General features: G+C 37.4%; 1 long non-coding RNA gene across 2 annotated transcripts in view; it reads left to right on the forward strand.

Moving 5' to 3' along the window:
- LOC145269412 (uncharacterized) overlaps positions 1–3914 on the forward strand; it is an 80667-nt gene extending 76753 nt beyond the window's left edge. Inside the window, exons 3-4 of one of the 2 annotated variants that reach the window (XR_013865040.1) lie at positions 92–193; positions 1066–3914. This is a non-coding gene — a long non-coding RNA (uncharacterized LOC145269412). Of the gene's footprint in view, positions 1–91 lie in introns of both variants that reach the window. The other variant, XR_013865039.1, reaches the window with a different exon arrangement.
- The last annotated feature ends 18683 nt before the right edge of the window (positions 3915–22597 follow it).

Below are 22597 nucleotides of genomic sequence, written 5' to 3' on the forward strand. Positions count from 1 at the left end.
AAATATATAAAAAATGAGAATTTTATTAAAAATTTGTAACAATGTTAAATCCAAACTTTATTATTATTATTTATTTATTTATCTTTTGCAGATTTATTCTGGAAAATGTAAACTGCATATAATTATAGTCAAAAGCATCAAATGAAGCTTAAAAAATAGACTGATTCAGTAGTAAAGAACTTTCTAATAACAGGTAATTATCCAAAGTTGTCAAATCTTCTGTGTTTATTATTTCTTTATAAATAATATTGACATAAACACTTTTATTCATATCATTGTACTTCAAATAGAATACAACGTTTTACAAATTTGACGTATAAAATTTGATACAACATATTCTTTGAGTTCTCTTTAAAAATTTCATTCATATCTTTTACATTGAAGACATGAAATATCGCAATTGACTATACTTAAAAAATTGAAATGTAAAAAGAAAGTATGATAATTAAATTTAAATAAAGAATTATAAACTTCTAAAAATGAAGGGGGAATTAAATTTAGCAATAAAGCAACAAAAATACTTTAATAAATTTGAGTTATAAAAATGGGAAACTAAAAGTAAACTTGACAAAAAGAAATAATTATTAAAAGTTTAGAAAGGAAACTTGCATAACGAAAACGAAATACATTTAAAGTAAAACTAATGTTGCTGAGGTTTGAGAAAATAATACAATATAAATTGTCATGAGACGAATTAAAAAGATAATTTAAATAATAAAAATATAACAAAATTGGAAGAAACGTAAGGAAAGGACAATTTGTTATAAATATTGAAAGTAAAATACAAAACTACTCGAATTTTTACACAAAACTATATTGAAAGTAAAATACATAACTAATCTATTTTTTTGCATATTACCTTGAAAGTAAAAAACAAAACAATTTTTTCCAATACTATATTGAAAGTAAAATGCAGAACTAAACTATTACAGACAAACTGATTTAGTCGATGCATGAGAAAATGACGTTATATTACAAATATTTTAATTGTCTTTATTTCGCAAAATATGCATAAAACTAATATCTATTCTTGAAACCTATATTTTATTCTTTTCTATCTTGCAGAATATCATTTTCTAACAAATATGCATGATTCATATACAAACACATACAAGAAATAAAACATTCTTTCGAAATATGTGGCTCTTCCTTTACAAACCAAAAAACTATTCTGCGCAGACAAAAGTTAAACCATATAGTAAAACATATATGTTATTGAAAAGTAAATCATATATGTTATGACATGTGTGAACACGTAGTGTAGACAAACTAAATTCTTGTGAAGTTTGTGGCTCTGCTTTTGCACAGAAAGCTTATAGGATACTACACATGTGTACACACACTGGAGAGAAACCATATACTTGTGAGGTATGTGACTCTTGTTTTGTACAGAAATCACATATGGTGCAACATATATGACTTCATGCTGGAGAAAACCCATATTCTTATTGGTTCTTTTAAACTGAAACACAATATGTGGCACCACAGGCCGACACATACTGGAGAGAAACCGTATCCTTGTGAAGTATGTGGCTCCTCTTTTACACGGAAAACCAATATGTTTCAACATATGCACAAACTATCTTACAAATATACCAGGTAAACCAAGTGCAAAGGAGATTCAAACAATTGCACTTAAAGGGACCGTTAGAATCTTAAAAAGATCTCTCGGTTGGAGTGTCTAAAATAGCAGGTGTATGTTTGGCATCTGGTAGGATGCCCCATCCCTGGCTTAAACAAAATGATAAGAAAAATGAAAAAATAGAGATAAACCTCATTCTTGTGAAATATGTGGCCATTCTTTTACAGTTAAACAAAATATGTTGAACCATGTGAGAACACATACAGGAGAGAAACCATATTCTTGTGAAGTATGCAGCTCTTCTTTTGCACAGAAACAAGATATGTTGAAACACATGCGAATACATACAGGAGAAAAACCATATCCTTGTCAAGTATGTGGCTCTTCTTTTACAAATAAACAAAGTATGTTGCTGCACATGCGAAAACATACTGGAGAGAAACCACATTCTTGTGAAGTATGTGGCTCTTCTCTTTCAACAAAACAAAGTTTGTTACAACACATGCGAACACATACTGGAGAGAAACCTCATTCTTGTGAAGTATGCGGCTCTTCTTTTACACTGAAAAAAATATGTTGATACACATGCGAATACATACAGGAGAGAAACCATATTCTTGTCAAATATGTGGCTCTTCTTTTACACATAAACCAAGTATGTTGCTACACATGAAAAAACATACTGGAGAGAAACCATATTCTTGTCAAGTGTGTAGCTCTTCCTGTACACATAAACAAAGTATGTGTACACTCATTCGAGAACATACCATGGAGAAACCATATTCTTGTGAAGTATGTGGCTCTTCCTTTGCACAAAAACAAAGTATGTTGAAGCACATGCAAACACACACTGGACATAAACCATATTCTTGTCAAGTATGTAGCTCTTCTTTTACAACAAAAGATGGTGCTGGTACATATGCGAACACATACAGGAGAGAAACCATATTCTTGTGAGGTATGTGGCTCTTCTTTTACACAGAAACAAAATATGTTGAGACACATGCAAACACATACAGGTGAGAAACCATATTGTTGTGAAGTATGTGGCTCTTCTCTTTCAACAAAACAAAGTTTGTTACAACACATGCGCACACATACAGGAGAGAAACCATATTGTTGTGCAGTATGTGGTTCTTCTTTTAGACAGAAACAAAGTATGTTTAAGCACATGAAACACATACTGGAAAGTAACCATATTCTTGTGAAGTATGTGGCTCTTCTTTTACACTTAAAAAAATATGTTGCGACATATGGAAACAGGCTAGGGAGAAAGCCACAGAAACGGAACTATAAAAATACTTTACATAAAATTTAGAAGAGGAATCTACTAACCATAGTCTATTGAATTTAAGTTCTTCCTTGCTATAGCTCCATTTAGCAAGCTAATCAAAAAAGTCAAGCACTTACAATAAGAATCAAGGCTTGTAACAAGACCAAAACAATATTAAACTACCTGCTTTTTATGGACAACCTCAAGCTATATGCCAACTCAGACACTGACTTAAGTCGACTTTTACAGGTTGTTATAACTTTTCCAGAAATATTAAAATGAAGTTTGGTGTGGATAAATGTGCCAATTACTCTATCAAAGCTGGAAGAAAGGATCTAATGGAAAACGTACATCTTGATGGAGACAGTGACATGAAAGAGCTAAAATAACATAAAAATACAAATACCTAGCATGCCAAGATGAGTGAGAAAATTAGCAGAGGATATATTATGATATATACGTTGCGTAAGGAAAATCTATAACACATTAACCAACAAGCAATGCCTGTTATAGCATATAGCTTTGGCATTATCGACTGGTCACAAAAGGACATAAACAGACTGGACACTAAAATATGGAAAATGCTAATACTGTACAAAATAACATACTAAAACCAGTATCTGCCTAAACTGTATCTGCCCTGAGTTACAGGTGGTATGGGGCTCTCAGAGAGTGACCATCAACACCATGCAACTATTGTGAGTACCAGACAATATCTGATGAGCTACAAAAATCTCACAAAGAATCGCCAGAAATACACAAAGAACTTTCATTGCAAAAAACTTAAAGAATGGTTTGGATAATCAAATAAGTAAGTATAATCAAGCAATCATTTATATCATAATTAAATAATCATACTAAGTGTAATTAAATAATGATATTATAATTTAATAATAATTATAATAATTTAATAATAATTATAATGAAAATTAAAAAATCTTGCTAATGATAATAATCATATTAATGATAAATAGTCTTTTCACTGTTTTTCGTAAACAAAAATGTTTTTTAAAGCAAATTCAATTTGAAAAATACAATCTTGTGTATGACCCGTTTCTTGTCGCTGTATGAAATATAAATTTCAAATCACATTTTTTTTAATAAATAAATCAATGATTGTGGAAACTTTTTTTGCTATTCTACGTTTTTTGTTTTATCAAGTTGTGCTGAAAAAGCACAGTATTTGTATTGATTTTATTTTTGTATAAGTTCAGGTTTGTAAATAAAGTATATTAATCTGCGTTTTATTTTTTTTAATATTTGTGTTGAAAATACTTTTGTTTGTACATATCAGATCTCCTCATTTTTCTAAAATATTTTTAAACAAAATTTATTTTAAGAGAAATTTCCTTTCCTCGAGTTCATGGTAAGATACTAATGAGAAATTCAATTGCAGAATTGGAAGTGAAATGATTAGTTGAAATCAGTTTCATATGAGATGCTTTAAATAAATACTCCATGAACCGTCCCTGGTAGGTTCCTGGCGAATTTCAGTGGAGTGCATCTCTGGATGTGCTATGCTTCTGGAGGGGATTACTCCAAGATGCTGTCGATTTTGACAAAGAGTTTTTCTAGGGGGGGGGGGTTTCTGTACTATGTACGACCTTGGTTCTCTGTCCAATTGTGTGACAACTGCAGGAGACCACTCACCTGCTTCTTTATTTAACACACGTACAGGTTGTCCGATGGGCAGTCTGGGCAGCTCTTTTGTATGTTGATCATGGTACATCTTCTGTTTTTCTTGCTTCTGATACAGTCGTTCCATTATTCTCTCCTTGTTAGCGTTTTGGTTGGTGCATTTGACTGGGATGTTCCCTGCTAATTCCTTTGATATATAAGCTCACCTGGTGAGGGAAAGGTATGATCTAAGGGAGTCGAACGCAAGCATAATAGTACCATATCCAAGTCATGACCGCTTGAGGCAGCTTTTTTTTATGCAGATTTCACTCCTTGAATACAGCGTTCAGCAAAGCCATTTGACTGCGGAAACATAGGTGAGGATGTGTGTTGTTCAAAACCCCATTCTTTTTCGAATTGCTCGAAATGTATCGAGCTGAAGTGTGGGCCATTGTCACTTATCACTCTCTCTGGAATTCCTTGTTCTCCAAATATTTGCTTTGTCAGTTTAATAACTTCCTTACTGGAGAACTCCTTCAACACTCGCACAAATGGGAACTTGGAATAATAGTCCGCAATGAGCATAAAGTTGAGACCTTCAATGTGAAATAAGTCGGTAGCCACTATCTGCCATGGCCTCACCGGAATCTTATGGGGCATCAGGGGTTCAGCACTCTGCATTTTTGGCTGGCAAATGGTACATTGTTGTACTATGTTGTCGATGTCTTTGTTAATGTTGTGCCAAAAGAACGCAACTTTTGGCTCGGAGTTTACATTTCTCCATCCCTTGGTGCCCATAATGTATTTTCGGTAATGCCTCTTGTTGCATCGATTTAGGTATTATTATTCTGTTTGCTTTCAATAATATGCCATTTTCAATGGACAATTCGTCTCGATAGGGCCAATAAGGTTTCATATTCTTGCCCATTTCTCTGAGAGTGTCGGGCCAACCTCACAGAATAATGTCCCTCAATTCACATAGTGTGGCATCTTCACTTGTTGTTTGGTTTAGCTGAGCTAGCTTTTGGGTTGAAAATTGAACAAAATCCACCCTCAGATTCAAGTCAATAGCTTCTTTAGCTTTTTTATTTGGTAACCTTGAGAATCCATCTACTAGTGCCATATCTTTTCCAGGGCGATATACAATTGTCATATCATACCCCGGCAAACGTAGTAGCATGCGTTGGAGGCGAGGTGGAGCTGCAAGCAAATTTTTTAAGTTGATCATTTCCAAGGGTTTATGATCACTTTCCACCTGGAATGCACTTCCATAGATATAAGTCCGAAATCGTTTGCAGACGAAAACAACTGCAAGGAGCTCCCGCTCTATGTTGGCATAGCGTTGTTCGGTTTCTGTTAAGGACTTGGATGCAAAAGCTATGGGTTTACCTCCTTGTACGAGTGCAGCGCCGAGTCCTTTACTTGATCATCGACTTGAATAACAGTTTGCTTGGAAGGGTCGAAGTATGATAGCAACATGTCTTTGCAAATTAGATCCTTGATTTGCTGGAGGGATCTCTGGTGACTTTCTGTCCACTGATATTCCACTTCTTTCTTTAGGAGATCTCTCAAAGGTGCTGTGAGATCGGACAGGTGTGGAATGAAAGGTGCCATATATGTGATGATTCCCAACACCCTCTGCAGGTCGGTAGTGTTTGCCTGATTAGGTAACATTTTTATTTCTGTTACCTTGCTGGGATCAGGGTGCATACCATTCTGATCATAGATTGTGCCAAAAAAACAAATTTGTTTCTTATTGATGGCACACTTTTTGCGGTTGAAGCACAGTCCTTCCTTTTGAGCAATTCTCATTAGATTGTGGAGGTTCCTATCATGCTCCTCTTCGGTTTTTCCAAAGACAATGACATCGTCAACTAGCCCTAAGGTGCCAGAGCACTTCTCCAGAATCATGTCCATCCTCTGGGCAAACATATCCTGAGACATCACCAGACTAAAAGGCATTCGCTTGAAACAGAATATTCCAAAAGGGGAATTGAAGGTAGTCAACAGTTGTGAGGCTGCGTCTAGTTTGATGGACCAATATCCATTCTTGGCATCCAACTTGGAGAAATATTTGGCACCAGAGAGTTTATGTGCAAGTTCTTCCATTGTTGGGGTCTTGTAATGGCATCTCATGATTGCCTTGTTTAAATCTTTTGGATCTAAACACAGATGGAGCTTTCCATTGCCTTTCCGCACATACACCAAGCTGCTGACCCATGGTGTAGGCTCGGTTACTTTCCGTATGATGCCTTGTTTTGTCATATTTTCCAATTCGGTCTGGATTTCCTCCCTCATATGTATAGGACATTTTCTTTGTGCATGTATGACAGGGGTGTTGTCTGGTTTCAGGACAATGTGATATTCACCCTCAAAATTGCCGATATTGTCAAAACGGTTTGGGTACATATTTACCAGATCCTGTGTTGAACGTACTGAGACTGGTGTTTCCTGGATTGCACAGTGTAACGTTACCAGTCTCAGGTCTCTGATTGAAGGTAGTCCTATGATGGTAGGCCCTTCTGTTGTCACTACAACGAATTTGATGATCTTCCATATTCCTTTGTGTTAACAAGCTATTTTAACGGATCCATGCTGGGTAATATGAGCACCATTATAGGCTGTTAGAACAGTTGGTTCATCCTTTGTTGTACCGGGGAGTAGCTGTCCTGCTGCACTTATTAGGTGTGGAAACATCTTCCGGAAGGTACGCAACGAAAGAAAATATGTTGCCTTCGGCTCCTGTGTTAACCTTAGCTTTCAGAAAATGGGTGCCTGGGAAGTTGGGCAGCTTGATTACAAGGTCTGTGAAAACATCTGTCCGACTCTCACCTTGTTCTTGAATAGAGTCAAATTGTTCAAATTTGTTATAAATCCCATCATTGTCCCTCTGAGAGATATTTACCAAGTGCATACGGTTGCCAGTGTTTGTACTGGTCCCTTTGTGCTTCTCCATGTCCTGGTTTATTACCTCCATCTTTCCATGTTATGCATGTCAGAAAACGTCCTGCTGTGTTTTTATTTTTGCTTGCGTAGACATAAGCCCAATGATTTTGTTGTCCACATGCGGAACATGTGGTACCCCATGCTGGACATTTTTGCCTCGGATGGGAGCCTCCGCATCTGTTACACTGTTTATACTTGATTGCATCTATTTCATGCTTATTCTGCTCTAATTCAGCCAACTGTCTCATGTGGGTTATGGAAACTTCATGTGTCCTACCGTAGTTTATAGCTTCCGGCAGTGTCAATTGTTTGCCTTTCGCTAGCTGCTTTTGGAGTTCTGGGTGCTTTGTTCCTGATATAACCGGCTCGATGAGGCGTTCCTCCATTTCCTGGATATCCCGGAACTTGCATTTCAATGCCTGCGATTTACACCGGGGCCAGATAGTCACCGAAATTCTTTGATTCCTTTTGATTATACTGGCGCAGTTAAAAACGAGCGATTCAGAAGTTTAATTGCAGCTGCAGTTTTTCCTCGAATTTTTCCCAGATTATTTCTGGATTATTCCTGTCGGCCTCGTTTTCAAATGACCAAGTGTTGTATCTTGTAAGGCCTTCTTCGACAGTAGCAGGATGTGGTCAACCTGTTTTTCCAACGAAATATTTTTAACTGAGAAGTAAAGATTACAATGTTGCTTAAATAATCGAAATGCTTCGGTTAGGTCTGTGGACGACCAATTCATCGACGTTTCGTTTGTAGCCATTGTATTTATTTATTTCGTTTAGTTCCAGACGATATAAATTCAGTCTTTCGTTTATTTATTTTTGGGAGTTGAGAGAAGGTGCGTTACATATACAGAAGTTTGGAAGTTGGAAGTTTGGACAACAGTGTTAACCTTACCCAGGAAATTATTGATGTGAGGGGCGGACGAAATAAGTTATTGAATTATAAGCTATTTTGGCTCTCGGTGTGTGGTGACTCGAAAGGCAGAAAATGGACAGATTCGACTTTCGCTTGATACTTGAGTTTTATGGATCTACCACTGGACCGTCTGTCATCGAATGGGTGGAAAAGGCTGAGAAGATCTGTACACTGTGCAGAATTAAAGAACCAGCCACAGTCATTCCTTTGAGGTTAACCGGAGGGGCCTATGCAGTCTACCAGCAACTCGAGGATGAACCAGACTGTGATACAATCAAACAGTGTACAGCGTTTGGTACAGATCCGTTTGTTTCATGGCAACAGTTCACGAGCCGGCGGCTTCACCCCAAGGAAACAGTTGATGTGTACCTAGCCGACCTACGAAAGTTGTCGGTACAATTTGGTGCGATTAACGATAAGATATTAAGATGTGCCTTTTTAGTAGGCTTACCTGAGGAGGTCAGCAAACTGTTGCGGGCATCGTCACGAAGTGATGAATTGACAATTATTAGCCCGAGCTCGAAACATCTGTAAGGAACGGGAGCCAATTGCAGCAGCAACTAGTATTCAACATGCAACAGTCGAACCGCATGCAGGCAATGTAGATTCTCTCCCAAGTAGTAATAAGCGTGTAGGCCCAGTGTGCTATAAATGTGGGGAGGCCAATCATTTTGCTAAGGATTGCCGGAGTGATAGGAGGTGTGTATATCCACAAGCACAGAGAACAGTACAATGCTATCGCTGCAATAAGTATGGGCACATATCTAGAAACTGTTCGGGAAACGACGTTGGGGGCAAGGTACTATCGCCACCCTTGCCCCTTGCCAACCAATAAACACAGTATTACCGGTCATTTGCGTTAAAATTGACGATGTGCAGTGTTCAGCACTCATAGACACGGGGTGTTCCCGGTCCATAATTAGTGCACATTACTGTCAGATGTGGCAGGAGCAACCAGTCGGTATTATGACGATCAATGGTTTATCGCGAGCATGTTGTAGTGAAGGTATAGTCACGATCTGTACTGAGAAGGGTGACACAGCCAAAGTTGATGTTCAGGTGATGCAAGAAACCCCCTTGGCTATGACATGTTGATTGGAATTGATGCAATACAAGCACTAGGAGGCGTCATAATCACAGCGACTGGAGGTGTAATGCTTGGAGAAGGAAAAGAATTCTGTGCAGCCATGTCTATTGAAGAAAATGACTTCTGTGCTACGTTTGACGACAACGAAAATGCGTGGACGGCAAAGTGGAAATGGACTATGAGCCAGGCACCAGATCGGTTGTGCAACACCATTCCAGAGTATGCAGTTTCCACAAAGAATAGGGCAACATGTGAAGAAGAACTTCAGATGTGGATTGATAACGGATGGTTAATATCGTACCTATAGAAACGTCTGAGACCACTCAAAAGATTAATTCCGCTCATGGCTGTTGAACAACCTACTAAAGACAAAATTCGGCCCGTAATGGATTACCGAGAATTGAATCAACATGTTGATGCTTTCACTAGAAACGCAGACGTGTGCGCTGCTAAACTAAGAGAGTGGCGTCAGAAAGGGAGTAATGTAGCACTGCTGGATTTGAAGAGAGCCTACCTGCAGATACGTGTCCATGAGTCATTATGGCCATTTCAGACAGTGATAATCAAGGTACAACGATATTGTTTGACACGTTAAAGTTTTGGCCTAAACATAGCACCCTTAATAATGACAACTATTATTAAAACTGTGTTGATGCAGGATGAGACCACAGCAAAAGCTGCTTCAGCTTCCATTGACGACATCTACGTTAATGAGGATATAATGTCTGCAGATGTGGTTCGAGCAAAACTGGAATCGTTTAGATTAATAAGCAAAGACCCTAAGCGCCTAAAAAACGGGATGCCCCTGTTAGGCGTAGAGGTCTATGAGAAGGGCAATACTTTGCGATGGAAGCGAGGGAGTGCAATTCCAGAGTTACCCAGTGTATTGACAAGACGCATTATGTTTTCTATTTGCGGTAAATTAATAGGACATCCCCCTGTCTGTGGATGGCTCTGATCGGCAACAGGAGTGTTAAAAAGACGAGTAACTGCAGTAACCAAAGGATGGGACGACATGGTGGATGATGGTTCTCTGCAGCAAATGATGGTTGAAATGTTGTCCAGAGTACATAGAAACGACCCTGCCCAGGGTGAGTGGCAAGTATCTGGAAACGAACTGAATGCATGGGTTGACGCAAGTTCACTGGCTACAGGTGTCATGTTGGAACAGTTGGGTGCTGTTGTGGAAGATGCGTGCTGGCTACATCCGAAAAATGATGCCCAGCATATAAATTTGGCAGAACTTGATACCACGTTAAAAGGGCTTAATCTTGCATTGCAATGGCAGGCTAATGTTGTGCATCTCCACACTGACTCGTTGTGTGTTTACCACTGGTTGACCGACACCTTGACTGGAAAGGCTCGAGTTAAGACTAGAGCTGCAAGTGAGATGTTAGTACGAAGGAGACTGGCAATAATAAAGCGATATATCTGATCGCCTACTGCCCCTACAGGTGAGCATAGAAACACTACCTACAGAACCAGATGAGGGAATGATGGAACATACTAGTAGCAATAGTGATGAGGACGATGGACATGAGGAAGTAATACCACCAGTTCCTCATCGAAGTACCCGAGAAAGACGAATACTGCCCACCCACCGTGATTGTGAAACACCACCTATAGCACCACAAGAGGGAATGATGGAACATACTGAGGAAGATGGAACCGAGGAAGTGATGCCTCCGATTATTCGAAGGAGTACCCGACAAAGACGGATACTGCCCCCTTGCCCTGATTGTGAAACACCGCATAGAGAACCACAAGAGGGGATAATGGAACAGACTGGTGGCAATAACGGTGGTGATGAGGAAGTGCTTCCCCCGATTCTTCGAAGAAGTACCCGACAAAGACGACTGCCCCCCTGCTCTGTGTGTGATCATGAGATCAGGGGGGGGGGAGTGTAGATAAACGTGCGACTTACCTAAACAGCACGTGTGCATAATTCAACGGGTCGGTCATGGAATGAAATGAATGAAGAAGAAAGAAACAAAAATGGCTGCCTTATCTCTTTATATGCCTGCAATGTGACCACCCGATATGCAAATGAGATGCTCCTGGTTGGAGATAAAAGAGGGTTGATTTTTTAGAGTGAAGTTCATTTTGAAGTGGGATTTCGAAGAATAAGTTGAATTAGCAGAAGTACGTTGGGAGTTGAGAGAAGGTGCGTTACATATACAGAAGTTTGGAAGTTGTAAGTTATCCAAGACGGTACCGCTGTCCCGGACACTGACCTTCTTCCGTGTTTACACAGGCGCTCATGAGGTGTCTCATTTGTGGGTGTGGATATTAAAGACCGAATGGAATGGAGGGAGTCTGCTAAAACCTCTTCCCAATGTTCAGTCGGCAAACCTTTGTCTTCTAATGCTAATGAAATAGTTTTCCACACTGTTCCATTCATTCGCTCCACTTGCCCATTCCCCTGTGGGTGATATGGAGTGCTGTAGCTGGTGGAGATCCCTTTGCTGTGCATATAATTCTTGTACTCAACACTCTTGAAACAACTCCCGTTATCTGAATGAACTTGGCTGGGAGCAAGTTTGTAGTACACTCTGGGTACTTGTGTCTCTACAAGGGTACATGAATGGAAAGCGGCTGTATGCATCAACTAATAGCAACATATGCTTATTTGGGGGTAGAAGAAGGTAGGGGTCCTTTAAAATCGAGATTAAACCTCTAGAAAGGTTGAGTTGATTTGATTAAATGCCCATCAACAGGGTGGAAAAATCTTGGTTTTCACTTGTTGCAAACAATACAGTCCTTTGTCATCTACCGAATATCCTCAAGGGAGTAACGGAAGTTTTTTACTCCTTACGAAGACCATCATCCTTGTAATCCCAGGATGGCACAAGGATCGATGCAAATTGAGGAGGTTGTTGCTACTATTCACAGTAACGCAAGAAGCACGTTTCAATGCGTCAGCTACAAGATTATTCTCATCAGGGCGATAGATAATCTCGAAATTGAAGCATGAAAGCTCCAATCTCCAACGGAGCAATTTATCGTTTTTTATTCGACTATGGTGATTTTGGTCGTAAACAAATTTTACTGATTTCTGATCAGTAATAAGTTTGAAGTGCATCCTCAAGAGGTAATGGCGCCAATATCTAACTGGTTCTATAATGGAAACCGCTTCCTTGTCAATAGCTGGATGGTTTAGTTCAGAGCCGTGTAGAGTTCATGAGAAAAAAAACAACTGGTCTACCATTTTGGTTGAGGACTCCAGAAAGAGCACAATCAGAGGCATCAGTCTCCAACTCAAGGGAAGCATTCTCGTCGATAGTTTTTATTACAGCTGATTCAATATCTAGCTTTAGACTTTCAAATGCATTTCGAGCTTCCTGATTAAGGGGAAATAAATTGGTCCTAATAAGAGGTTGAATCTTTTCAGAATACCTATGGATCCACTTTGAATAATACGAGAAAAACCCCCAGGGCTCGCTTGAGTTATTTGCCGTCAGTTGGATGAGGGAGTTCTTTTAAAGGCTTCAACCTCTCGGGGTCGGGTTTAATTTGACCGTTGAGTCCAATGATATAACCCATGGAGCTCAGTTCATTCACAGAAACACACACTTTTCTATTACTTTGATAAATTTTGCCAGATTCTCATCGTGTTGCTCCTGATCCTTTCCACAGATGAAAATATTGTCCAGGTATCCAAAGGTGTCGGGTAAGTACTCAGAACTAATAATTTCATCGACAATTCGCTGAAAACAAGCAACTTCGTTTGTAACCCCAAAGGGTATTCGGGTGAACTGATACAAACCGGAATTAGCTTCAAAAGCAGTGAAGGGTTTGTCATTCTCATTGATGGGGATCTGGTGATACACATTTTTCAGGTCGATTGTGCTGAATACATTATACTGAGCAACCTTATTCACTACGTCATCCAGCCGGGGCAAGGGGTAGGCATTAAGGCTTATGTACTTATCCACACTCAGAATAATCAATGACCATCCTCTTTTTCTGATTATCGGATTTAACCACGACCACTTGTGCCCTCCAGGGGGATTTTGAGGTTTCGATAATCCCCTCCTTTAAAAGGCGCTTAACCTCTGGGTCAATGAACTTGCTATCACTTGAGCTATAACGTCTAGACTTGGTGGAAACTGGTTTGCAGTTCTTATTTATATTAGCAAAAAGTTCAGGCGGTTTCACCAAAGCCACAGCGAGTCCACAAATCTCAATAGGAGTTGAACTCTCACTGTACTTGAAGGTAACGCTTTCATGTTTACTTTGAAAATCCAGTCCGAGAATCACATCACAACAAAGGTTATTTAAAACTGACAGTTTCTGGTTGGGATACATACGTTTGTTAAAAAGTACATTAGGAAAACAAGCACCTACCACTTTGGATAAGAGGTCCGACGATGCCATCGAAACTCTCAAGTCTGAATCTGTTATTTTTAAATCCAGATCCTCAGCTACTTTGCTATGAATAAAGCTGTCAGAGCTACCACTGTCTATTAGTGCTCTTAATGGACGACTAAAAATGTGGATTTCTATGGTGGATCTCTGTAGGGAGGATGGAACTGTCGAACTTGAACTTATAGAGGCTATTATTATTACTTCTTACAGAATATAGCATGTGTCCGATTCTTTTCATGATAATCCCCTCCTCCCAAAATTTTTTTCCACTCCTGTAATTCAGGAAGAATATTCTGTCACCAGGTTTGTAAAACCTTGTTGGAAATTTTTCTTTTGTTGTTGTTACTCTGGTTGCACTTGGTAAAATTCTGTCAAATACAGATCTGATTTTCCGGGCAAACATCAGTTCAGCTGGTGACGAACCGGTATCAGTGTTTGGGGTTGGAGTTATCCTGTACACCGATAAAAATTGTTCAAGACTCTTCTCGTCAGTGTCCATTCCTTGGTTTTTCTTCAAGGCTCTTTTGAATGTATCGACGAACCTCTCTGCAAGGCCATTTGATCATGGGTGGTAGATTGCCGTTGTTAAATGTTCAATGGCTAGAGCCTTGCAGAATTCTTCAAATTCTTTGTTGGTTAATTGGGTGCCGTTGTTGCTGACAATAGTTTTAGGCACTCCAAAACGACTGAAGAGAACTCTTAGTGCATCTATTGTACTAATCGAAGTAGGGTGTTTGTATTTAAACACTTCTGGCCATTTTGTGAAACTGTCGACGACCACTAAGAAATAATGTCCATTTAAAGGACCTGCATAATCGATATGTAACCGAATCCACAGTGTATCAGTGTTTGGCCACGATTGTATCTGCACAGGTGGTGCCTTTGCTGCTAGCTGACACCCTTGACACTCTCTTACGAGTTTTTCAATGTCCTGGTCCATCCTAGGCCAATACGTATATCCACGCTTTCATTCTCAACATGCCTGGATGACCACTATGAAATTCTTTTAAAATTCTTCTCTGAAGCATAGTCGGTATGACGACTCTGTCTGCGTACATCAAGGTTTGAGCACAAATGGAAAATGGTAAAATTTTAGGGTCTTTCTTTGATTTTCCATTTAGTTGCATCAACTTTTTCGTTTTCACAATATAATCATCCTTTTCTGCTGCCTTATTTATTTCGTCTAGAGTCACTGGTAACTCTCTGATTGTGTGGCACAGTAATCCGGAGAGTTCTTTTTCCTCTGTCAATGCAGCTATTACTGTGTCTTCCAAAGGTTCAGCACACTTTTGGATGAGCTTGGACAGTCCATCTGCATGTCCGATATTTTTGGATGAAATGTACTCCATTTTAAAGTTATAATTTAGTAGAATTATGCTCCATCGTTGGAGTCTGTTCGCAGTGTGCGTAGGTATGCCTTTTTTAGAGCCAAAAATAGTCAATAAGGGTTTGTGGTCGGTTTGCAAAGTAAAAATCCTTCCATGAATAAATCTATGGAATTTTTTAATGGCATAAATAATCGCCAAGCTTTCTTTTTCAATTTAAGAATAGTTTCTTTCAGCCGGCAAAAGTGATCTGGATGCATGGGCTATTGGCTCTGTTGATCCATCTTCAAGTTTATGGAGAAGAACTGCTCCTACTCCGTAGTCACTTGCATCTGATGCAACAATCAATTCTTTCTGTGGATCAAAATGTGCTAGAGCTAAATCTGATAGCAGGCATTTCTTAATATCTTCAAACGCATTTTGGCATTCTTTTGACCAAATCCACTTTTGTCCTTTTTTAACAAATCATTCAATGGTGCTCCCAACTTATGCATGTTTGGAATATAAATAGCATAATATTGAGCCAAACACAAAAAAGATTGTAACTGAGCAACATTTTTGGGTGCTGGCATCCTCTCGATTGCTTCTGTTCTCTGATGATCCGGTCTTCTGCCTTGGCTGTCGATAAATTGACCAACATATCTTATCTGTTTTAAAAAGAATTCACATTTTTCGGCACTTAACTTGAAACCAAATTCCTCAATTCTTTGGAAAACTGCTCTGATGTGTTCCTTATGTTCCTGTACATTTTTACTTTTGACAAGGATATCATCCAAATATGCGATTGCAACATCTAAATCAGCAAGCATCGTATCCATTATTTGCTGAAATAGTGCTGGGGCAACTTTTAATCCAAAAAGAAGTCTTTTTAGTCGGAAAAGTCCTAGATGGGTATTGATACACAAATACTTTGAACATTCTTCACTGACTTTTACCTGAAGGTAAGCTTCCGATAAGTCGATTTTGGAGAAAATTCTACCTCCATTCAGCTTTGTAAAAATGTCTTCAGGAGATGGAAGTGGATAACTATGATCCATCAGACAGTCATTAAGGCCTGTAGAAAAATCGGCACATACCCGAATCTTCTTATTTTTCTTTTCAACATACACAGTGGGGCTCGCCCACTCAGAATAGTCAACTTTTTCGACTACACCATTCTTCTGTAGTCTTTTTAGTTCAATTTCAATATCTTCTTTTGAAGAAAAAGGCACATTTCTTTTTGGTCTAAAAACAGGTTTCACATTCTGTTTTAATTCAAAATTTACGTCAGTTTTGGTGCACACTCCTAATCCCTCTGAAAAAACTTTGGGGAATTCACTTTTTAACACTGCCAGAAAATTGTCATGTTGTTTGGAATTTTTCTTTTCCAATGCTCTTACATTATTGCAAAATGAATTGATGGGTAGCTCCCATAAATCAAACAAAACAATCCAATCAGTTCCAAAAAGGCAAGAATTTATTCCTGGAACAACTGAAAGGTTTGAGGAAAAAGTTTTGATCCAAGAGAAACACTGCAATTAAATTCTCCCATGAATTTTAATCACTCTCCTGAAACACCTTTTGCAATTTTTTTGTGTTTTTCTCAGTTTTGGACCACCAATTCTCTTCCAGGTCACCTCGTCGATAATTGATATATCGCTACCTGTGTCTAAAAGTAGCTTCACTGAGTGACCATTTATTGGTGTGTGAACGAATTTCCGTTTCCCTCCTTGTTTTATTTCTTCTTTGGACAAGACCACATTTACTTTTGGCTTCCATTTCCGTCTTTTGTCTTGCTTAGTTCAGCAGTGGGATGCCCGGTGTCCTACTAGGCCACATTTGGTACAACGTTGGTCTTTATTAGGGCAGTTTTTTCTTAAGTGTGGACCTACACAACTCCAACATTCAAAACTTTTCCCTTTGTCTTTTGGAAATGTCTTTTGTTTTACTACCTGGACTTGGGATGTGACTTTTCCCTCAATCCTCGTAGTGTCCCTTTTTACATTTATCAATTTTTGACATTTTTCTTTCACTTTTTGCAATTTCATTTCCGGGTCTTGCTCCATGATTGATAATATCCTTGACTTTAAATCCTTGTCCTTCGGTGCTGTCAATCCCTGGACAAATATGTAGCACTTAAACATGTCCACTGATAAATCGTTTAATTTAAACAGTTCACACTGGGCGTTGACTTTGCCAATGTCATCAGTTTCGTCTTTTGACATATTTAAACACCTATACCGTGTATGAAAAAGACTATCTCTTTCACCGAATATAACACACAAAATTTCCACCGTTTCAGAGAAAGAGATCTCTTCCGGTTTTTTAGGCAATATCAAATTCGTGAATTTAGTATTTTCTTCTGTGCCCACTTTTTGGAGTAATAGTGTTATTTTTTCCTCATCCGACCACTTCTCGCATCGTTTTGTAAATATCGTTTCAAACCTCCGATAATAGGCTGGAAAAGTGTCACCTTTTTCTGGGTCATATTTAAAGTCTGAAAACGAGTTCGCTATACCCTCAGCAGAAAAAAAAAACTGGATGCACCCTCCTTAGATTTTTCGAACAAAATCGTTTCACAAAATAAGCGATTATCCGTCATTTGTTGTATTACAAGAGTTTCGAAACGTTCTTTTTGAATTAGCATTTGTTTCTGAAAATCCATTTGGGCTTTTTGTTGAGCGATTAAACTCTGAGTTAACGTTTTCGTCAACGTCGCTATTTGTTCCGATGTCATTTTCTTTTTAAATGTATCAATAGCAAGTTAACGTATACCAAAGAGAAAAAAAATATTGTTCAAAAACAAGATGCTTATTTTCACAGAAAATTGTCAACACATAGGAAAGTTCTGAAAAAAAAATCACCGTTAAAATAACACTTGACAAAATTTCAAGAGACTCTTTTCGTCTACTTCAGCAGACACACGTAAACTTCTTTTAAAAATTTTCTTTACTAAATAAACACAGATTCCTCAATATTGTTCATTTGTTGTTTTTTTATCGTATTAACCAAATACAAAAAACACGTCCGTTGATCGTTTTTTTTTTAAATTATTTTTAGTAATAACGAGATGAAAAATATCTCCCATGAAGAAAGTCACAATTTACACACACACACACACACACACACACACACACACACACACACGTTATATAACGTCAACTCTTTGGGAGTTTAAAAAGAAAAAAACGGAGTTTAACTCATCAATAATATAAAAATTATTTTTTACTTGCGTAAATTTGTGGCAGACACAAGTCTTTCGCTGTCTAAGAAGCTTTTTCTTCAATTAAAAGTGAACTTTGTGAACAACAATTTTCAGAATGTTCTCAGTTACCACATGTTTTTTTTTTTTTTTAGATGAATTTACAGTTCGTACCTCATCTTCGTCGCCAGTTGATATATCCTGCGGTGGGGGCCGTAATAAAAGGATATTCAAGAAAGGTATTCCACAAGGAAAATAAATGGATAAAGAGGTTCTGAAGTTAATAAAGAAATGGAGAAGTTTATTGAGAATATTTACAGAGACAGCATGTTACGTTTTTAAGTGTTCCCGCCCAGGGAAGGCTCTCACAACCGGTGACCGGTGATAACATTCTTTCGATAAAAAGTTCCGGCGGTGAATTGCTCATCTCGCCATAAAACTTTTCATGCTCGCATTTTTCTATTGTAATCCATGATTTTTCCAGGCTTCCAGTAAATTCACTTGTTCTTTCTTTAATTTCAGTGTAAATGTTTTTGCCCCCATAAACATAACATACACATTTGTAACAATGTATGGCACTCATTGTTTCAGTACCCACCCCCATTATCTCCCTTTCATTCTTTCATTCTCTGTTTCACTTGTTACTTCTCTTTTTGTGAGAGCGGTGAATTGGTAGCAACAGTAGCCGCTGAAGCGACGTAGTTGCTATGAAAACTGGTCATAAAAGACGTCGCTCACCTCCTTATGAATTTTTACAATTTTGAACACCAGTAAATCATAACTTTTGTTTTACTGAACGAAAATTAAATTTTTTTTTCACAATATAGCTGAGAAGGTGATCGATAAACTGTAATAATTGTTTAAAATTTGGTCGAAAAATTAGTGAGCAGTGAAGCTGTAAAGCAGTTCTAAATGACTAAAACTGCAACTTATCCATTAGGTGTATCAGAATTTGGAGGGAATTTTTGACACTCCTCACACAAAACTGCGAATCAAATATTAAAAAAAACTCATAACTTCTCTCTTTTAAAGTGGGGTGTTTATTTTCTTTATGAAATATACTTCCAAAATAAACTATTAAAGTTGTTTACAAAATAATAGAAATATTATTATCTTTTTCAAACAGTGTTTACAAAGTGTCGGCGCGCTGTCATGCACCCATTTTTTTTTCGTAATGAAAGTAATAAAATTTTACGAGTTAATTATTTTTCAATTTTTAAACTTTAAAAATCTATCAAAATTTTTCTATTGGTAAAAATTTTAGGATATTTTCAGGGTCAATGTAAAATTTTATGCTCTTTCCAAGGAACTAAATATAATATTTAGGACAAACGTTTTTTGTTAAATTCACCCCTCCCCCCATTTTGAAATGTCTATAAAAATTTAAATAATTAATTTATGTACCAATTTTTTGTATATCACAAACTGAAGATAAAAGATGAATAAATAAAATATTCAAATTTAAAACAAAAAAAGTTTTTTTGGGGGGAAATTTACCTGTTAAGTCCAAAGTATAAAACCTTTTTTTTTAAGCCGTTCCCCTCAACTTTCTAGCGGCAGCAGCGGCAGCAGCAATAGCCGTTCCCTTCAGCTCCATCCAGCAGTAGCAGCGGCAGCTCAGCGACAGCAGTTGATTCAAGGTGCCTAGTCACCATAGGCACCTTGAATCAACTGCTTGAATCGCCGCTTGTTCCCTTGAGGAATACCACCAGCGAACCCCGACTCATCCCAGCGACTCCTCAGCGGCAACAGCGGTGGCGATGTTCCAGTCCCGGACGTCATCCCCAGACCGTACCAGCATCTAGGCCCCTGTACCTGCCCGAACCTGATCAGGCCAGGATCCCAACCTCTCTAATCCCTATTCCGGCCTTCCTGACGCCCGGCTGACCATTCCGGCCTTGATTGAGGATATATATACTTATTCACATTGACCCTCAATAAAGGTTTAAACCAAATTACTTCGTTTGTTCTCCTTGCTTCCATACGCTCGTGTTATTTTATAACAATTTTATGCTCTTTCCAATATACCGAATATAATATTTTAGACAAACGTTTTTTTTTAAAAGTCACTCCCCCATTTTGAAATGTCTATAAAAATTTTAATAATTAATTTATGTACCAAAGTTTTATATATCACAAACTGAAGATAAAAGATGAATAAATAAAATATTCTAATTTAAAACAAAAAAAGTTTTTTTTGGGAAATTTACCTGTTAAGTCCAAAGTATAAAACCTTTTTTTTTTTTAAACCATGTTGAATTTTTTTTAAGTGGCAGCTAATGTTATGCTTAGAATATCAAGTAAACATGGGATGCTTACAACCATTTTTTAATTTCATTCAATGTTTTCTTTTTTTAAATATAAAAAAAGAAAAAATTCAATCGATAAGAAGTATTAAAATATATCAATCAAAAACTCATGTATTTCATTAAGAGAATAATATTTTAAATCGGTTAACTGTGTTTTTTTAACAATAAAAACTTTTAAGTGAATATGTTCGATTTTTAAGTATGGTGGACCGAACTACTAAATTGTTTACAGCACGCATTAAAAAGACATATAAATTATGTCCCTTCAAGGCGCCGGAATATAAAGGCGAATAAAATCAGACTTGTCTCTCTTTATGTGAACAGTTAAAAAAATGTGAGTTCGCGTTTGCTTTTAATCCTTGTTTAAAAAAGTATTTTATTTAAAAAGGACATGGAATATAAGAATAAATATTGATAAATTCTTAACAATGAACAATTGAACTACTCATCGAATAGTAGTTTTTATAGGTAGGTAATTTTTTGGAATATATATATATTTTTTACAATCGAAGGAAGTAAAATTTCGTTGTGTTTTTTAAAAATCTTTTTTAAAGGGAAAGTGATTTTAAAAACACAAATATTGCATAATTTGCTATTAAACCTGTTATTTTTTAAAATGTTGGTCTTTGCTCCTTTAATTAAAAAAAAATAGGGTTTGAATTACATTTTTCAAGAAGTTATAAACTTCGAAAGGCAGTAAGTCTAAATATTCCAGTGTTTACCGCAAAATTTTACAGAAAAAAAGGTGGTACTTGTAAGACAAGACATTACAAAATAAAAATATCGAAAATGTTATATTGCATGTATCCGTTTTGGACTGAAGTTTAAAAAAAAAAATTCACTTAATCTGATTGAGTTTTTTTTTTTCCACAGTGGAAAAGCACGTTATGACAGCGTGCTGAAGGTAGCCATGTTTGGATTTTTAGAATGTGCCACGGGGGAGATAGCTCAGCATAAAGAACCGACACCATGTTAAATACTAGCTTTTCTTGCTAAAAATCGAAACATGGCTACTATAGAAATTAGAGAAGGACGAAATGGAGTTTTATTCTATATTAATAAACAACTTTATTTGTTATCTTCGTTAATAAAATGTACACGAGAGAAACGGGTTAGTAGGTTGAAGTGTTCTTGTGTAAAGATAGAATTAATATGTTGCTGGCACGTTGAGGAGAGAACATTCTGTGAAATGTTAAACAGTATTCTACTCGGTAAATATCGGTGCGTTACTTATGGAAACACGGTTGCTTAAACTGCAGAAGCACTTGTTAAACTACACAAGTTCTATAATTGAATACCCCCCAAAAAAAAGAACGAAAAACATAAACTATGCTTTTATAAACAGCTCGTGGAAACTTACTTTTCTTTATCAATTAAAAGGGGTTAATACCATGCAAACAGTAAATTTGCGACGGATTTGATCATCAGATTTGAGGTCAGCAACATCGAATATCCCTAAAAAAAAAAAAATAAATAAATTAGTGGTCGGTGTTCTGTTGTACCTATTTACTATGCCTCTCCACGGGACAGAGTTAGACACCAGGGTCGTTTTTTAACGTGGAAAAAAAGGTACAAAAATAAAAATTGTCTCAGTCGTGAAGGATTGATTCTCCACCGAAAGAGAACAAGAAATGGAAGTGCAGCATCTGAAGAACAGATACTACACTTTGATCTTGACCAAAAGGCCACCTGTTGTAGCGAAAGGTAATATTTACCTTTTAATTTATTTTAATAAATATTATTCTAAATAGTTTTTAATTTGTGGTCTTTTCTGTGCGTTCTTTCCTTTCGCTCAAGATTTCTTGGAATTTATCCCTTCCCCTCCCCCAATAAACTTATTTTTTTATTTTTTTTTTATTTTTGCGCCAACGCCGGTGGTTGGGAAGAAGGGATTCCAATTACATATGGCATATTTAGCCTTTTTGGGCGTTTATTCGTTATAGGAAAACAAAATGGCCGCCATTAAAAATGATAGAGAATACGTTGGATA

This window comes from Euprymna scolopes, chromosome 45 (genome assembly GCF_053919585.1).
Source record: "Euprymna scolopes isolate OS-2025 chromosome 45, ASM5391958v1, whole genome shotgun sequence".
Classification (NCBI taxonomy): domain Eukaryota; kingdom Metazoa; phylum Mollusca; class Cephalopoda; order Sepiida; family Sepiolidae; genus Euprymna; species Euprymna scolopes.